This window comes from Oryzias latipes, chromosome 2 (genome assembly GCF_053564925.1).
Source record: "Oryzias latipes strain Hd-rR chromosome 2, Olatipes_Hd-rR_3.1".
Classification (NCBI taxonomy): Eukaryota; Metazoa; Chordata; class Actinopteri; order Beloniformes; family Adrianichthyidae; genus Oryzias; species Oryzias latipes.
In genome coordinates this window covers 32,873,255-32,881,681 of record NC_136238.1, presented here as the reverse complement: position 1 = coordinate 32,881,681, position 8,427 = coordinate 32,873,255, and the positions used below count along the sequence as shown (strand labels likewise).

Sequence of the window (8,427 nt, the reverse complement as noted above, 5' to 3'; positions counted from 1 at the left end):
GTTGTAAGCGTACAACTCCCCCTTATATATTCCATAATGAACCTGGAGTTTTGACTTGCGCCACTTTCGCTCGGCTCTGCGGCACAGTTGTTTCTGTGCCCTGACTAGATCATCATTCCTCCAGGGAGCTTTCTGTCTATGTTTTCTCAATTTAACTTTCATAGGGGCAATGGCATCCTCATTTCTCCTGACCATCTTCAAAGCCACTTTCTGCTTTAGTTTAGTCCAAACTTGCTTTATGCTGACAACATTTACAGCTTGAATCAATCTGAAAAATCCAAGGAAACAAACCAATCTAAGTCTGCATTCATGCCACTTCAGAACCAACAAAGCATGTTTCCAGGACGCTGACTTACCAATAGAACTTGGGATTTCCTTTGCAGAATCCTTCTCCGTGTGTTTTCCTTTGTTTTTCTCCCCAAAACCTAAAGCAGAGATTTTTGCTGAGCTGCAGAACAAACGTCTGACTGCTTTAACCGCCGTTGATGGTTTGTTGTGTTTCCCTCTATAGCTGCTATGGTCTTGGTATGGTTGCTAGGTAACGCTGTCTTTGATGATGATGACGTCAGAGTGGCCTCTAGAATGGACTTTTTTCTTGTGGAACCAGGAGCTGTAACCTTTAGGGCACTAGGACCCAGAAAGAGGTCCAGGCAGTGACGGTGTTCAGTGACGGACTGCGCAGCCGCACTTCCTCCAAACGCCACTATTCATCCAGCGCGTGGAGCGCCAGAGTCCAAACGGGCTTAATTAGATCAAACAAATGTGCCTCTATACCTTGCTGAGATCCCACTCCGATCATCTTCTGATCTACTTCCAAACTGTTCCCCATTATCTTTTGATGATGATGATGATGATGATGATGATGATGATGATGATGCAGTTTTTAGACAAAATAAAAATAAATTAAAAAACTGTGTCATTTTCTAGGACATAGTTTCTCCAGAGCAACAGCAGTTCATTAATAATTCACGTCTGAGGCAGGACTGTTGATGCAGATTTTGGCCGTCTCATTCCCATCATCCATCTGTGTACAGACTCCTCCTCTTTCTTACAGCCCCTCAAGCTAACATCGGCAGTACAACAAAAACAGCAGTATTGTAGATCTATCCATCCGTCCAGTTTAGATCCAGATTCCAGCTCAGATCAGGAAAACAAAGACGTTCATGGATCTATTTGTCTGCAGGAGGATCAGAATGAAGCAGAGCAGAGAGACTGTGTTCTGCAGAGTTTAGTTTTTAATCTACAAGCTATTATGAACTGTTTCTGTTCATCAGGACACGATTTTCTTTATGTTATTTTGACACAAGAACAATTTTATTGAAGATAAAATATCAATAAAAACAGTTATTTAATGTTTCTTATTGCCTTGGCTAAACATTGGGGAGCCGATTTAGCTCATGCTGGTTTGTGGCGCCTTCTGTCCGTTATACCAGGGTTTGAATCCGGGCTCCTCCCTGTTCCCTTCTCTACTTCTGTGCCGGTCCCGAGAAGGTTGCGTCAGGAAGGGCATCCGGCGTTTAACATTGCCATGTTTACCATGCAACTCGTTTGCTGTGGCGACCATTGATGAGAAAAGCCGAAAAAGAAAGACGATTGCCTTAGCTAAGCATTACATAAAAACAAGTTTTTTAAAAATTTATGTTTTCAAAATGAGCTCAAGGATATGTGATATTACTTCAAATGTAGTATTGTATTATTTGGAGTCTTGACAACAAAATGGAGCAGAAGATAAAAGTGGAGCTGAAAGTTTTTGCCTCCTTTCTCTGCCTGTGATGGGATGAAGGCTTCAGTTTCTGTCTCTGCTGCATCGACTGTGGGAGCAGAAGTTCATCAAATCTGTCTTCTCTGTTGCCTTATACTCCTTCCAGTTTTCTTTTTAGAGCTCATGTTTGTACAAATATACACAGATGATGAAAGTTTTCCAAAGTGACTCAACACTTTCCACAAAGTCCTGACCTCAATCCAAAGTGACAGAAAAGTCCTGATCTTCTTTCTACACTCAGTACCTTTTTAACGTAGACAGAAGAACATTTGGAAAAAAATTTGATTCAGACTTCTTGATTAGAATAAAACAAATTACACAGAAAAAATCAGCAAATAAGGGAAAGAAAGGAGAGGAACCTGAGGTAAACCTGCAGGATGGAGAACATTTCTGTCAGCATCTTAACAGCAGCAGCTTTGATTTGTTTAGATCAGTGTTTTTCAACCTTTTTTGAGCCACGGCACACTTTAACCTTGACAAAAATACCGCGGCACACCAGCATCCAAAAAAATAGATAAATAAAAAAAAAAGAAAAAGCTCAGTCTGTATTGATCTACAGCCGCTCTGCAATCTCACATGCATTTTTGTGATAATTGTTGCAGAAAAAGATGGAAGCTGCAGCTGTTTTTTTCTAAAAGATGTATTAAAAAATTAAGTCAAAAGATTCAAAAACTGTTTGATGTGTGTTCGTTGTTTTAAGACGTTAAGAGGAGAGACTCATTGTGCGCTAAGACAGTCACTTTACTGCATCATGGGAGATGTAGTGCCCGTAATCCGCCGACCGCAGAAAGACCAGCGTCTTTGAGCTTCATGGTTTTGTTCACTTGTTCCACTCTGATACCAGATTCTGTGGAAAGCTACACCGCTAAAGACGAGCTTTAGCTGGTATTTTTGTTAGAACAGAGAGACTTTTTTGCGCTAAATCGAAACAAGGAAGTGAATACTTTAACCACATCTGATTGGTCAGACTGATGACATGTGATTAAGCCTTCAATAATGATTGGTGGAGACAGTTAAAGGGGCGGGACTTTTCCTTACACAGTTATAGCTGCAGCTAAATCGCGGTATCCCGTTATTCTTATCAAAATGCCTTTAATAGAATCGAATAAACACAAAGAAAAAATAATTGTATGATATTCCATATTCTTAACTTATCAGTGTTTTATCAGGGCCTGTTTGGATGAACAGAGAGCTGATTTCTTGGAGATGGTAATTGCTTTTAGATCAGTTAATGAGGGCAATTTCCCACGGCACACTAGTGTGCCGTGGCACACTGGTTGAAAAACACTGGTTTAGATCATAATGGTTTATCTTAATTAATATAAAATTCAGTTTTCTTCATTGTCTGAGGATATGGAGCAGCAGTTCTGAGGTGAAGCAAGAAGGACAAAGAGAAGTGCTGGAGTACAGAACATCCACAAGAAAATTCATCTAAAACATTCAAAATAATCCTTGATTTAACCATCAAAGATGTTTGACCTCCATCCTGACACATTTAGGATCTCCAGCTGCAGAAAAACGTGTCAGATTTCTGTGTCGCTTCCTGAAGATGAGAAAAAAACATTTAGAACTCCAGATTTTTAAATTACAGATTAATGAAGAGAAAGCAAACACAAACATTAAATAAAAGAGAATGATAAATCTACACAAAGACTGAAAAAGATCCCAGTGCATCATGGGATATCCCCCTTTATCAACTGTTGTGGCAGAACCTCAGTCCTGTCAGCCTCTATAAACTCAGTCTGAGTGTGGAGCTGCTTTCTGGAGGATGTTTTCTCTCATCTGCTCCCTTGTTTTCCACGGGGAGTCGTGACCCCCCCCTGACACTAAGGATCCTTTTCTGTGGTTTTTCCACGGTCAGTCCCAGGTCAGCAGGGTCTGAGTCCTCTCTGTGAAACTGTCAGCTTCTGTTGATGAATCTGAACTGATGACAGTAGATGAGGAATGTGTCTTCCTCTCAGTCTGTTTGCTGGTTTTTCTGGAGGCAGCAATGAAGGTTTGATGTTTTTATCCAAAAATGTCATGGAAGTAAAATCTCACATTCAAATTCAAGTGGACTGTCAGAGTTTAATAATAACCTCAGGACAGAGATAACCTGATCTGATTAACTTAGCAGTCTGTGATCTGCAGGAGGAGACCAGGAGCAGGAGTTCCTGTCTGCAGACAGAAGAGGACAAACAACATCCAGAACTCACTAAGACTCTACTTTCAGGGATCATTTCTTTAGTCTGGAACTAGAGGATTGTGTTTCTACAGAGGTTGGTCTGGCTGTCCATGATGATGAATGAAGATGTTTCCTTCAGAGCAGGAAGCTGGTGAGAAGATGAGAATCTTCTTCACTGATGAAGACTGTTCAGTGTTTCTGGATGTGACACTGAAGGAGGAAACATTGTCTGAGTGGACTGTTGGTTTGTATTAAGATTAAATATTTGTTGTTTCTTTCTATGAAAGCAGAAACCAATAACCAAGCAGAAATGTGTGCTGCAGATGCCATGTTTGCCACTAGAGGGCAGCAAAGCAGCTTCAGTCTTTGTCATTGTTGCTGTGTGAGCCTGAAGGAGCTTCAAAGTGAGCTGCAGCTTGGTTCAGACAAACCTCCACATTCACACACAGATGTGATCCTGAAGAAGTCTGAACAGAACATTTCAGGAGAACTCTTCAGTCCAGAACATGAGCCTGCATTGTTCCTGAAACTGGGATCAGAGTTCTGCTCTCTGCTCCAACAGAACCACCTTCATGAGCTCCTGGTTTCTTCTGGATCCTCCAACATTCAGACGCTCTCTGACTGAGTTCATGTCTGCACAGAAACCTTCAGGATTCTCTTCTTCCACACGTCTTTCACTCTGAAACTCTCTTCTGAATGTGGATCATCTCAGTCAGACGTTCAGCAGCATCAGAGCCGTGCATGTGCTCCTCCTCATGAGTCCTGAAGCTGCACCGTCAGCTGCAGAGCTTCAGAGCTGCTTCCTTCTCAGACTTTCCACTTTCTTTGGCTCTCTGGCTCTGATGCTGCTGCTGCTGCAGAAAAACCAGCAGCTGCAGAAAAACTCTGCAGAGACTCACAGAGAGAGGATGGAGGCAGCAGATGAAGCTGCTGCAGACTGACAGCTGATGGAACTGAAGCACTTTCTACATTCTAGTTCCAAATGTTCTACAGAATCAATCAGAGGTTGAAAGTCTTCCTCAGTACTCGAGTACTTTAGTTCAGCAGTTCCTCTTTTCCTCTAAGGTGAAGCTTCATGTGGACGACTTCTTCTTCTCTCCTCTTTTCTGGAGCTTGGGCTCCATGCAGTCTGATCAGCTCTGATTTGGGCTTCAGTTGATGTTTGTGATCAGGAACTCTGGATTCTTCTTAGAAGGAGACGTTCTGCCTCTTTAGCAGAGAGCAGAACGTTGATCTGATCTGTTGGAAGCCACTCCATCCTGAAGCTGCACTGCTGAGTTCCTGTCCACCAGGGGGCAGTGTTACGGCTTTGCCTGCCTTATTATTCTGCTCATCTGTCAGGTTGGGACTTCCAACACACAAACATTTGACCTTTTCACTTTATAAAAAAGTTTGTTAAACACTTTGGTGACTTTCAGATTTATAAAAACATTTTTTATGTTTTATTTCTGTAATTATTGGTCTAAACTTTTCTTCCTGAAGGCTGAACTGCAGCTTTCCTCAGGTCTTTCATTTTCTCCATTTTTCCCTCCTTTTCTTGGCTTCCAGCTCACCAGGCATGACCTAGACGGCGCCCTCATGTGGACGGATGAACACATGACAGAGGGGAAGGACAGAGCTGCACAGCAGGGACGAGCAGAGACCTTTGTGTCACGTGGAGTAACAATAAAAACAGTAGAAACTCCAATAAAACCAGTAGAACCAGACTGGAAAAGCTCAAAAAGTTCAAAAAACCTCTTGAAAAATGCAAAACTATATGAACTCTGAACATTAATGACAAATAAATGGTAATTAAAAACCTTTATGGATCAGAACCAACAGAAATAACAGGTTGATGCTGGTCAGACGTGCACACACAGGACCCTAGGGGGGTTTGAACACCTGGGGCCTGTTTCAGAAAGGAGGTTCAACCAACTCTGAGGTTGAACTTGAACTCTGAGTTGGTCAATCGGGAGATTAACAACTCTGAGTTTTCTGTTTCAGAGAAGCTGATCCGAGTTAGGTCAATCAACTCTGAGTGGACTGATTCGGAGGTGAGCGTGCGCACCGCGTCTATAAGAAGCCATTATCAATGGAGCGCAGATATCACAGGTCACCATGGCAACCGTGAAAAAAAGAGGTCTGCGTATTTTTCGCCAGCTGAACTTGACGTGCTGCTGCAGAGTTACAGTGAATATGAGCACATATTCCAGAAGAAAAGCAACACCGCTGCATCTGCAAAACAGAGACAGTTAGCGTGGGAAAACATAGCTGCTCAAGTTAATGCCTAAGTTTGCATTTAAATCATTGTTATAAAATATTGACTGTAATAACTTTTTAAATAGCGTAAGGTGTGAAATAAAAAATGGCGATATTTAGGTGTACTTTTGAAGTGTTATTCCTGGTGTAAATGCATGAAATGCTGCATAGTGTACAGAACCAATCTGGGGGAAAATGCATTTAACGTCGGTAATGTTTAGAGGACTTTTTTGTTAACCTTCCCCTCTTGCAAACGTTGGTCAGTTTAATTTTAATACATGCAATTGTGTTTTTAAAAGTGAACTTTTGTCTAATGTTGAACCTTTCGCTGCGCGAAGACTTCTCCTTTCTTTTCTCTCGTCTTTCCGACCGTGGTCAGAAGCGCAGGGGAGATTTCCTTCAGGGCCGAAGGGAATTCTCCTTCGGGGTTCACTTCCCGTTGGAAACCCTCAACCTCCAGAGCGGATTAAGAATGACTCCAAAACAGTTATTCTGGGAATGACACCTTCTCTTTATTTAACTTAGTGCTCCGTCCTCCGAACACACAATATATTCCACGCACACACCTCTGCTCCGTGCTCACCCCCCCCCCCCCATCTGCACCTGCAATCGCCCCTCCCCTTCTCTCTCGTGGCTCGCACCCCGCTCAGCACACACACACTGCAACACTACCCCTGTATTGATCAAGTGGTATAGGTTTATATGGGATTAAGAAAGTAAGCAGTACTAGCAAATTGTGTTTCCAAAAAGTAATTGTTACATTAATCTAATTCAATGTCCCTGATTTCATTTTCATGTAGATGCAATCCTGCAGGAATTAAAAGACCATGGCAGCAGCTAAAAATGAAAATAAAAAAATCGAGTCTTCTCAAAATCCTCGTAAATGTAATTCTCTAGGAATTAATGCAGCCTCCTCGTCTATTGGGTCCTCCAAAAAAGAACAAGCCATTCTTGTCACTGTTCTCTGTGTGACGGACATTTGGGCAGTGAAGGTTAAAGCGAAAAATACCGCTTCGTCTTTAAAAAGGGGAGGGGACCGGCATAAACTTTGAGTTTGGAGAATAAAACCTGCTCCCGACCAGGTTAGGTTCACAGCATAAGTAACCATGGATACTGACTCCGAGTAAAAGTTACCTCTCTTTCAGAAACGGGTTTGACTTACTCTGCTTTCTCTGGTTTAACAAACCTCCCATTCTGAAACGGAAAACCCAGGGTTTCCCTGATTTCAGGGTTAACGCACTCAGAGTTTACACTTAACCTCCTTTCTGAAACAGGCCCCAGGTGATCTGTGCAGCGTTGCTCTCCTTCCCCCCATGCTTCCCTTCTCTCTGGCTCTGGGGGCATCACGGCGGTCCTGCTGGTCCTGGCCTGGGTGGCGGATTTGGTCGCCCGGGGGGGCGGTTGTCCCCTGCCTGCTGCTGTGTCGTTGGGGGGGGGGTTCCGGCTGCCGCTGCTGCTGTGGTGGGGGTCTTGGGGTGGGGATGGCTGGGCACTCTCCCTCCTTCTTTTCACGTTCCACCATCCATTTTAGAAGAACATAAACACTCACCTGAGCACAGGTGTTAGCTCACCTTTGCACTAATAGTTTGCATGATTGAATGACTGAAATATCTCACACTAGTTGGTTTAAAGGCATAAGTATGCGTGTGAACACTATCTGTTTTGTGTACATGTTGACATGTGGACATTTTTGCAGCTAGCAGGTGTGTTTATAACATTTGAGTGTGTTTGTGGACAGGCTCCGCCCTTTTTGTACTACATTTGAACCTTACCGTAATGATAAACAACCAGTAAACTTGTTGCTTTATGCTGCTTCATGGTCTTATCCCCCTTCCCCTCCTATTATCACCCCCCTACCCCCCCTCTCTCTCTAACGTCCCTCTCTCTTCTTCCCTCCTTTCCTTTTCCGTCCGGTCCAACACCAAAGATTTTTAAACATGGTTGAAATCAATAAAGTTTGGCCTCAATTACAAAAGGGGTTTATTCAGACATACCTTTGGTTTGTATGAAGTTTAATAACCCCTGTAGTTAAAGTAAAATATGTCCAACACAAGACACCCTCAGCTCTCATCTGTCTGCCCAGCTGTTGGACAGGACAAGTTTTAAAAAAGAATGCGCTTATTGTGCATTGGCTGCACCTATTTGGTGTCACCAAGATGAATTTCCATCCCTTAATGTTTACATACATTTAAGTATTGTTTGTAACTATGAAATGACCGAAAGGTTACTCTGGTAATCACTTTGTTACTAAAAACCTTTTTAT

At 42.6% G+C, this 8,427-nt stretch overlaps 1 non-coding gene across 1 annotated transcript; it reads left to right on the top strand.

Moving 5' to 3' along the window:
* The first annotated feature begins 3,958 nt into the window (after nucleotides 1-3,958).
* Nucleotides 3,959-4,164, top strand: LOC144990726 (small nucleolar RNA U3). The gene has a single exon (XR_013654684.1). It is a non-coding gene; the product is annotated as a small nucleolar RNA U3 (small nucleolar RNA).
* The last annotated feature ends 4,263 nt before the right edge of the window (nucleotides 4,165-8,427 follow it).